Source organism: Hemicordylus capensis, chromosome 1, assembly GCF_027244095.1.
Source record: "Hemicordylus capensis ecotype Gifberg chromosome 1, rHemCap1.1.pri, whole genome shotgun sequence".
Taxonomy (NCBI): Eukaryota; Metazoa; Chordata; class Lepidosauria; order Squamata; family Cordylidae; genus Hemicordylus; species Hemicordylus capensis.
The window spans coordinates 67,848,911-67,859,608 of record NC_069657.1 but is presented as its reverse complement, the minus strand read 5'-3'; the positions used below and the strand labels follow the sequence as shown (position 1 = coordinate 67,859,608).

The window sequence follows — 10,698 nt, the reverse complement described above, 5'->3', positions numbered from 1 at the left end:
GCTGAGTAGGTATCCTTCTAAGCATTTTATCTACCCTTTTGATATCCAAAACTTTCTCAAACTGTTCCACAGCACCCATAATTTTATTTATTCATTCAATTTATATACCACCCATCCTAAAGTGGCTCAGGGCAGTTTACACTAAAATTAAAAATACATAACAATTAAAATTAAAAACCAATAATCACCTGAATCAAGCAGCATGGAATGATTCCTAAATCTGGATGTTACTCCAAACAAGGCTTTGTTCACTATTTGCAGTTGTAAGTAACTGTGCGGATTCCTTTTTGTTGTCTTTTGTCGGAGACGCAAGTTTTGGGTGGTATAGAAATATATTAAATAAATAAATAAATTATAAGTTATGCCTTTCAGGGCCAGCCCACTAATGAGAGTGGTGCAGATTGGATGAGGCATTAGCAAAGGCGGCATCCCACCTCTACTGCCTCACTGGGCCCCCTTTCACTTTTTCTGTCCTGCTGCTGCTAACAAACAATACATGCTGTAAATCTCCTCACTCTGCTTTTAGAAATGGCACAGAGTGAGGAACACAGCAGCAGGAGGAGTACACATTTTCTGCACTATAGGGACTGAAGTGGATGTTTCTTGCTGCTCAGAGACCAGCAACTAGGAAAATGAGCTGTGATGATGGTTGCACACACACCCCACCAAGTAGGAGGGGTGGAACAGGTCATAGGGAAGTGGTGTCAGCAAGATGAAGGGGGCAGAAGGTCTGGGCATGGCAGAAATTTTTCCGTGGAGCATTCTCTGCACATCACAGGAAAGTGGCTGTGTGTTGGAAGAGATGAGAAGAGAGGTCCAGGTTGTAGAAGAGGGAGGAGGAGAAAAAGAAGGGTCTCATATGGGTGGGGGGAGGACAATTCTAGGAGTATGAAGATGGGGTGGCAACTTATCAAGCTGCGTTAGGCACAAGTGAGACTTGGGCCAGGCCTGTTGCCTTTCCTTCTGGAAATTTGGAGCTTTTTTTCTGTACCACAAGGGCTGACTGGTTTGCAGTTCCTTCAGTCAGGACACAAATCTTGTCTAGGGTGAAAATTATTAACCTACCTAGAATCAAAATCATTGCATGCCTCTCTACCTCATGGATCCTGATTCCCAGATAGATAGAATCAGGCAATTCAGTCAATCCCTTCCCTGTTCCTGTGGGATATTTTGTGGACACCAAACATGCAGTGCTTGGGTCAAGGTCCATAAATATCAAGCAAACCATTCTGCTAAGAATTGTATCATCTTTGCAGGGGTGTAGATATAATTCATCGAAAAGGTTCAAAGAACCCCAGGTCCACAACTCTTGAGGGCCCTCCAGATCCACCATTCCCTATTTTCTTCATTATCTCCCTCGCTCTGGGGGGCCACCAGAGAGAGGGGGGGTGAACACGAGCCCTCTCTCCCCTAGCTGTACCCCTGCACATTTGAATATCTGGATGTCTACAGATGCTTTATTTTTTATTCAGAAATACCTGGAATTCTTCTCCTTTTCAGGATGTTTACAGTCATCAAATTACTTCTGAGGCAGCTTCTTAATCATCATCAACTCAGGACATTGCATAGCAACATGGTGATGAAAATATCTATGTCACCTTACAATGCAATGTGCTGGTGCAACATCAGATCATCATTAGAAGACTGTCACATGCTTGGAGCACAGCATCTACAAATCATCAAAATGCTTCTTGAGTGAATGTCTGCAAAATCCTTACAGCACTAAGACAATCCTGTACAGTTACTAGCGACTAAGATCACTGAACTGAATTAGAACTGAACTGAACTGAAGATGGCTGCCTAAATCCAAAGAAACTGGAGTTATGTTGGAGTTATAGAGTTTAATGTATCCGTGATGTTGTTGTTGTTGTTATTATTATTTAATGTGATGATGATGATGATGATGTCTAAAATCACAGACACTATTTAGGATTTGGGAGAGCACGGAGAACACAGCGCTGTGGCAATTTTCGAGGTTTTAATTTCTCTGCGAGTCAAGGCATAAACTGATAACAAAATTTAATATTGCCTTAAATTAGTTAAGTTATATGAATGAGGACAAGACGCAGGAGGGGGGCTGAGGTCGTATTCACAATGAGAGGGAGGGAACTGATTGATTGACAGAGGCCTGGGGCAGATTAAATACACAGGTGAGATGCCTATTTTAACTCTTTTTACAGCCGAGCCACTCCCTGCAAAGCTCCTTCCGTTGCACCGAGCGAAACACCCCGGTCCCCGACCAGAAGGGCACACATCTTTCCTGAACAGATGCCACTACTCTGAGGAGCTTGGAAGCGGAGCATTACTGCCGCAATCAAAGCCATCATCTGCAGAGGTCGGGCTCACGCGCTGGCACCAGGCGCGCCGCAGGGATCGAGACCTGAGCCGCTGCGTGTGCGCGCATATGACCGAAGAGAGAGGAAAGGCTCGAGCAAACAAGGAGGAAGGAGGCGGAGAGAGAAGCGCCTGTGCCACCCTCACGGCCCCCGCCTGCCCGGACTCTCCAGTCCGCCCAGCATGCATCGCGGCGTAGTTTGAATGGCGCTGGCTAAGCTGAGTGGGCCCCGGCGCTAGGACTCCACCGCCGCCCAATTCTGCGGCTTCCCCCTGAGGCTGGGTCAGCACAGCACCGCCGCCCGCGGTTCTGGACCATGAGCGGCTGCCGGTGAGTGACTGCTGGGTCCTCGGAGCCAGCCTAAGCCGTGATCGGCGGCCAGGCCGCTTCATTCACACTTTCTTCCTCTCTGCCTGTACACAGGTGGGGAATCGGCTTCTGGAGAGCGGGTAGTCCGTCGCGGAAAGGGCGAGGGGCTGCGTTTTGCCTGCGTCCCGCTCTCTCCGCCCTTTCTTCCTTTCTCCCTTGCCCTTTTCTGGGGCGTCCCTTGGCAGGGAGGCCCCCTGCTTGCTGCTCCCGACGGGAGGAGTGTTCATGGGCGGGGATGGAGTTGGCTAGTCTCTACCTGTCTACGAGCCACCCACTTGGCAGTGCATGTTGAGAAGGCTACACCTGTGCCGTGGCACAAGGGTATCCTCAGCAGTCACTGTCTGTCAGAGTTACTGGGGGGCGGTGGGATGCTTTTGGAAACTCAGCAGCTCTGCCTCAGGCCGAAATGTTAAAACCGCCAGAGCGATTCTTTCGAACCCCACACACGCCCCTAATTCTTGAGGGTGTGCGGGACAACGTCGTCTTGTTTTCTTTCATCCTCGCCCCTTGTAGCTTTACAAACGGCCAAGGCTGTGTAACTTTTACAGGGCGAGCATAGTCTGCGAGCTCCCCTGTGATGAAGTAAGTGTGTACAGTATATACTAGTAACACGGCTTGCAGGCATGCCTCCTGTACCACCAAGTCCAGACTTTCTGTGTCACCAACAGGGGCATAGCTAGGGAGAGGGGGCCAGTGTTTATCCCTCTCTATGGTGCCCCCCCCCACCAGTGAGAGAGATAATGAAGAAAATAGGGAGGGGTGGGGCTGGGGGCCCGTGTTCTTTGAACCCTTTTGCTCAATTATAGCTATGCCCCTGGTCACAAAGTATCCGAAAAAACTGCCAAAGTTTGTTTGAACCCTAACTCATGCTTTCCAGTGGGAGAGTTTTCCCACATTTTCTGGGAACTTAATGAATTTTTCCAGGGTTTCCCATGTCTTTGGTAGTCTGGGCAAGATCTTCAGCCTGCCTGTGAAAATGGCATTTTTCTATCTTTTGTGGTTTGGTCTGGGACTTCTGTGTCAGTCAGTGAGGCCCAAGCAGCTTTATATTATAGATATAGCTTCTGCCAGCCAATCTTGACAATATTTAGCCATCTCACAGGGGCTATCTCTTGCTTTTGTGAGCCCCGACTCCACCACCCAGTAATTAATCAATACTGTTCCGGGTCTGCCAGAAAGAGAAGAGTCTTTGTTGCTGTTCTGCAGTGCAGATCGCCTCTGTTAGCTTGGGACTATGGGCTGCCACCCCCTAGCACCCTTCCCACAGCCCTGTAAACAACAACTGGACTTCTGGTGTACAACATGTTTAAGAGTGTAGTTATTGGGGAGTAAGCCCTAGAAGTTGCTTCTGAGTAATCTGGTTTTAGTACTGCACTGGGTTTTTCTTTACCACAAAGTATAACATAATAGGGTTGTTCTGTATTGTGTGGGGTGATATATATTTTTAAGACCTTTCCTTTTTCTTGTAAAATCACATGAAAGCATATGTAGCATAAAGGTGGGTAGACATACCTATGAAAGAGGCAGATTTAAAACATGTGCCAGGACATTTGCTGAGTTATTTGGTGGTGTTACTGCTCAAAGAAGCTAAATCCATGTCTAATTCAGGCTGTTTGGATAAATTCTTGTACCATTTGGTTTTGGGAGAAGATCCTAAAACCAAATGGTACAAGGAGGAGAGCTGGTCTTGTCCTAGCAAGCATGAATTGTCCCCTTTGCTAAGCAGGGTCTGTTCTGGTTGCATTTGAATAGGAGACAACATGTAAGCACTGTCAGATATTCCCCTTAGGGGATGGGGCTGCTCTGGGAAGAGCAGAAGGTTCCAAGTTCCTTCCCTGGCATCTCCAAGATAGGGCTGAGAGAGATTCCTGCCTGCAACCTTGGAGAAGCCACTGCCAGTCTGTGAAGACAATACTGAGCTGGACGGACCAGTGGTCTGATTCAGTATATGGCAGATTCCTATGTTCCTATCCATGTTTAACATGGGACAGCATCATAGAGACTTGTATACAAGGAGTAGCTTCTTTTAGTAGCCCTCTTCAGATGTTTTCAGAACAGGACACCATCCAAAATAGACGTATGGATGTACACTGTCCAAAGTGGGTCTGCCATCTCCACGGCGCATCACCCTTTCTCCCACCTGTGCCGTCGCAGTTGCGGTGTTCATCTGGAGAGGTGAATGCCATAAGCAAGATGGTAGGTATTAGGGATGTGCTCTGAACTGGGCAGCCCCGTTTGAAGGCGGGGGGGTGTCTGCTTTTAAGGGTGGAGGAGGGTGCATTTACTCCTCCCTCCGCTTTCCCATCACTGGTGCTTGGTTTTCTCAAAGTCCATTGGGGCAGCAGCATACCTCTCTGCCGCCCAGTTTCCCGCTTTACCGGAAGTAACTGGAAGTATTCAGCATACGCACAGGCGCGTTGAGTACTTCTGGTTTACTTCTAGTAAAGGGGGCAATAGGGTGGCAGGGAGGTACACTGCCATCCCAATGGACTTTGAGAAAACTGAGCGCCGGTGGGGGGGGGAAGCAGAGGGTGAGGTAAGTGCACCCTCCCCTGCCCTTAAAGGCGCACACACACCCCATCTTTGAACCAGCCAGTGTTCGAACCTATGCAGAGGCCCATAAAAGGGCCTCCGAACAGGTTTGTGCACATCCCTAGTAGGTGCTTACATAATTGGCATCACACTTATGGCATTTACCTCTTCAGATGAACGCCGTAACTGTGAGCAGTGCAGGAGGGAGAGTGAGTGATGCACTAGGGGTGGGACCTTTGGTCCCACTTTGGATGACACATACAAGTATGCCATTATGTTTTTAAGGTGTATAAAGAGGGCTAATGTCATTCTGCAAAATGTCACAACATTAATTATGCCTGCCCTTCTTGGCAGCTACCATCTATCATAACAGGACTTCAGCCTTTTTCACATCATGTTACTCTGATTGTGTTCTGTATTTCATCAGCTCTGAATCAACACCTAGGATTGTACATATTCAGTCCTAATCTGCAATACTTCTGTCACAAATATAGTTCCAGGACTATAATACTTTAAACCTTTTGTTTAGAATCTAGCATACTTTATTTTTGTTCAGGATGCTTTCCATTTTGTATATCAGCCTTCCTCCAAGATGTTCTCAACAGGTGTGTATGTACAGGTGAAACTCGGAAAATTAGAATATCGTGCAAAACACAGTCCATTAATTTCAGTAATGCAAATTAAAAGGTGAAACTGATATATGAGACAGACGCATTACATGCAAAGCGAGATAAGTCAAGCCTTAATTTGTTATAATTGTGATGATCATGGCGTACAGCTCATGAAAACCCCAAATCCACAATCTCAGAAAATTAGAATATTACATGGAACCAAGAACACAAGGATTGAAGAATAGAACAATATCGGACCTCTGAAAAGTATACAGTGTACTGTGCTTGATTGGCCAGCAAACTCGCCTGACCTGACCCCATAGAGAATCTATGGGGCATTGCCAAGAGAAGGATGAGAGACATGAGACCAAACAATGCAGAATTGCTGAAGGCCGCTAATGAAGCATCCTGGTCTTCCATAATACCTCATCAGTGCCACAGGCTGATAGCATCCATGCCACGCCGCATTGAGGCAGTAATTGCTGCAAAAGGGGCCCAAACCAAGTACTGAATACATATGCATGCTTATACTTTTCAGAGGTCCGATATTGTTCTATTCTTCAATCCTTGTCTTCTTGGTTCCATGTAATATTCTAATTTTCTGAGATTGTGGATTTGGGGTTTTCATGAGCTGTACGCCATGATCATCACAATTATAACAAATTAAGGCTTGACTTATCTCGCTTTGCATGTAATGCATCTGTCTCATATATCAGTTTCACCTTTTAATTTGCATTACTGAAATTAATGGACTTTTGCACGATATTCTAATTTTCCGAGTTTCACCTGTATGTGTTCCCAGTTGCCCTAGTAATAATTATGTATGTGTGATTATGCTGAGAGGTAGTAACAGTTATTTGAAGAGAACTACCAAACTTCCGTAGTTTGTAGGGAGTATTTGTGAGTTTTCCTCAATATGGCAAATAAGAACTTGGGAAGAGGGGCACTCCTGCTAGGGAAAATGACACAAAAGGAGGGGTTTAAACCATCTGGTCCAGTGTTGTGGCTCTGGAATTGGAGGATGTTTGTAGCAGTTGAACTTACAATTATTTTTAAAACTTCAAGATATATTTTTTTCATGCTATGAAGAGAATAAATATGTCCACCCTTTATCATTCTGAAGATGTTTTGTGATTAATTATGGGATAAAAGCATTCTGCCCCAAAGAAAGTTGATGAATGTTTCTAGAAAGATTTTTAATCTCCTCTTATTTCATTAGAATGGATCAGTTTCAATTTGTGACTCCTGAGGATGTGGACAAGCTTCTTCGAGGTGTTCAGCCTACCACCTGTTCTCTAGATCCATGCCCAACATGGTTTATATCATCTAGTCAGAAGGCTGTTAGAGATGGCCTAGTTGACATCATAAATGCCTCCCGGGGGGGGGGGGGCAAGATGCCTCAGTGTTTGAAGAAGGCAATTCTGAGACCTTTACTTAAGAAGCCTGCTCTAAAACCCTTAGTGATGGATAATTATAGGCCAGTCTCCAACCTTCCTTGGTTGGGCAAGGTGATTGAGAGAGTGGTAGCTGATCAACTCCAGGTAGTTTTGGAGGATAGTGATTATCTAGACCCATTTCAAACTGGCTTTAGAGCAGGTTACGGGGTTGAAATATCCTTGGTCAGCCTAATAGATGATCTAACCAAGGAATTGGAACAGGCTGTTTTCAATATGCTGATGACACCCAAATCTATTTCTCCATGACATCATCATCATCAGGAAATGGCATAGCTCCCCTAAATGCCTGCCTTCAGGCAGTAATGGGATAGATGAGGGATAATAAATTAAAGCTGAATTTAAACAAGATGGAGGTTCTAATGATGAGGGTTCATAGTTCAAGGGGTGTACTAGAACTTCCTGTTCTGGACAGGGTTGCACTCCCCTTAAAGAAACAGGTATGTAGTATGGGGGTGTGTCTAGACCCAGGCCTTACCCTGGTGTCTCAGGTGCAGGCTATGGCTAGGAGTACTTTCTTTCAACTTCAGTTGATAGAACAATTGTGTCTATTCCTTGAAGATAATTATTTCAAATCTGTGGTGCAATCACTGGTAATTTCTCATAAGAACAGCCCTGCTGGATCAGGCTCAAGGCCTATTTAGTCCAGCATCCTGTTTCACACAGTGGCCCATCAGATGCCTCTGGGAAACCCATAGGCAAGAGCTGAGAGCATGCCCCACTTCTGTTACTCCCCTGGTATTTAGATACCAGTTTTTAGATAGATACCAGCAGTGGTCCCTCTAATTTTTTTTTTTCATCTCTGTGCAGAATGTGTTTTGTGCAGTATCAAGGAAGTGTGTGCACACCTACATTCAGAGTTGGGCTTTCCTGATTCAACTTGAGTGGGGTCTAAAGTGAACTGAATGGACATCCAAAAACTTGTGAGCGTGCGCACGCCTTATAGGGAACAGTGGATACCAGTGTTTTTAGATAGGCATTTATATATCTCTGTTTTACTGCAATGCACTGTATGTGGGGCTGCCTTTGTATGTTTGGAAACATCAGTTCAAAATGCAGCCGCTAGATTGGTCTCTGGGGATTTTCAGAGAGACCATATTATGCCTGTTTTAAAACAGCGGCACTGGCTGCCAATAGGTTTCTGGGCAAAATACCTGGAAATTGCTGGTAATTACCTTTAAAGTCCTAAACGGCTTAGGACCAGGTTACCTGGAAGAGCACCTTCTTCAGTGTGATCCCCACCACACTTTAAGGTAATCGAGAGGTCCATCTCCAGCTGCTGGCGGTGACTCAGGATCAGGCCTTCTTTGTAGCTGCTCCTGGGCTCTGGAATGCACTGCCTATGGATATTATTTTATTTATTTTATTTTATTATTTTATTTAACATATTTTTCTAATGCCCAAAATTTATGTCTCTGGGTGGATTACAACAAAATAAAAACAGAAATTAAAACATTAGTTAAAACAAAGTTTAAAACATTATAACAATTTTAAATTTTTAAAACAATATTTTAAAACAGCATTAAAACAATATTAATTAAAAGTCTGGGTGAACAGATATATCTTTAAAGACTCTTTTAAAGCTGTCAGAGATGGGGAGGCTCTTATTTCACTAGAGAGCGCATTCCAAAGCCTCGGGGAAGCAACGGATAAGGCCTGTCCCTGAGTGGCAACCAGACGAGCCGATGGCAAATGCAGACAGACCTCTCCAGATGATCTCAGTGGGCAGTGGGGTTCATGACAAAGAAGACATCCCAGGGCCCAGGCTGTTTAGGGCTTTATGGGTTATAACCAACACCTTATATTTTGCCCGGAAACATATCAGCAGCCAGTGTAGCTCCTTCAATATGGGAGTAATATGGTCTCTCCATGATGACCCAGAGACCAACCTGGTTGCTGCATTCTGGACCAACTGTAGTTTCCGGACTACATACAACTGGGCAGCCCCACATAGAGCGCATTGCAGTAATCCAGTCTGGAGGTTACCAGCAGATGTACCACTGTTTTGAGGTCGTTCATCTCAAGAAACGGACGCAGCTGGCATATCAGCCGAAGCTGATAGAAGGCATTTCTGGCCACCGCCTCAACATCCTAATGTGTTGACATGGATAAATAGATTTGGGTGTCATTGGCATACTGGTAGCACTCTGCACCAAATCTGATTATCTCTCCCAGCGGTTTCATGTAGATGTTAAACAAACAACATCGGAGACAATACGGAGCCCTGAGGCACACCATACAAAAGTTCAGATTTTGAAGAACAGCAGTCTCCAAGGGACACTGTCTGGAACCTGCCTGAGAGGTAGGAGTGGAACCACCACAAAGCAGTGCCTCCCACTCTCAACCCCCTCAGACGCTCCAGAAGGATACTGTGGTCGATAGTGTCGAAAGCTGCTGAGATGTCCAAAAGGACCAATAGAGTCTCACTTCCTCTGTCCATTTCCAATTGGAGATCATCCATCAGGCCGACCAAGGCAGTCTCCACCCTATTGCCAGCCCAAAAGCCAGTTTGAAATGGGTCAAGATAATCAGTTTCCTCCAAGGCTTAAGAGCTTTTGCAGCCTTAAAACCAGCCCTAAAAACAACTTTTTAGCCTGGCCTTTAGTGACTACTGAAATGATTTTAAACTGGTTTTAATTTTGTTTTAATGAGTTGTTTAGTTTTTATATTTGTGAACCGCCTAGAGCCATCTGGGTGTGGTGTTTGAAACATAATTGTTTTATTTATTCATCAGATGTTTATAACTTCCATAAACCATATGGTAGCCATAATTTCTCAGTACTGTTGGTGTAAAGTAGTATTTTAGATAGAAATGGAACCAGGAAAGCATTTAATAATAATTTTACTCTTTGTCTCTGCCTCGTTACCTTACCCTCCCGTTCACTTTTACTGCTTTCCCTTTGTGCTGTAGAAGTACCAATGGACTGCCTTCTTCTGAGTCAGACCATTATTCCATCTAACTCAGGATACTGACTGGCAGGGCCTCACTCAGGCTTTAGATGAGTCTTTCCCAGCCCTAGCTGGAGATGCCAGGGATTGAACCAGGGGCCTTGTGCATGCAAAGCATGTACAGTATCCTGAGCTACAGCCCCTTCCAAAACTTTGGTCCGTGCATCTCCTTTGGAAAGTAGTCACAACCTAGCTTCCTTTTTCCTCAGAAACATTTTACACAATAGTTGTTCCTGATACACTGAAAGCTGCTCACAGTATTGAATCTATTATATTAATTCTCGTAGACATGCCTCTGTTGGGATGTGTCCCAGCAACCCAGCGGATTGGCTGGGCAGCGGAGGCTCCGGATTGGCTGAGCAGCGGGAGCTCATGCACGGCAGGAGGCCCGGAGTTGAGCTGCTGGCGGGGCAGGGGGTGGCTGCGGCCCCGGGGAGGAGGCAGCGGC

The 10,698-nt window shown here is 45.4% G+C and overlaps 1 protein-coding gene across 1 annotated transcript in view; it reads left to right on the top strand.

The window, feature by feature from the left end:
- The first annotated feature begins 1,649 nt into the window (after positions 1-1,649).
- KATNBL1 (katanin regulatory subunit B1 like 1) overlaps positions 1,650-10,698 on the top strand; it is a 40,232-nt gene continuing 31,183 nt past the window's right edge. Inside the window, exon 1 of the mRNA XM_053286568.1 lies at positions 1,650-2,665. The gene's annotated coding sequence lies outside the window, so the exon portion shown is untranslated. The remainder of the gene's footprint in view (positions 2,666-10,698) is intronic.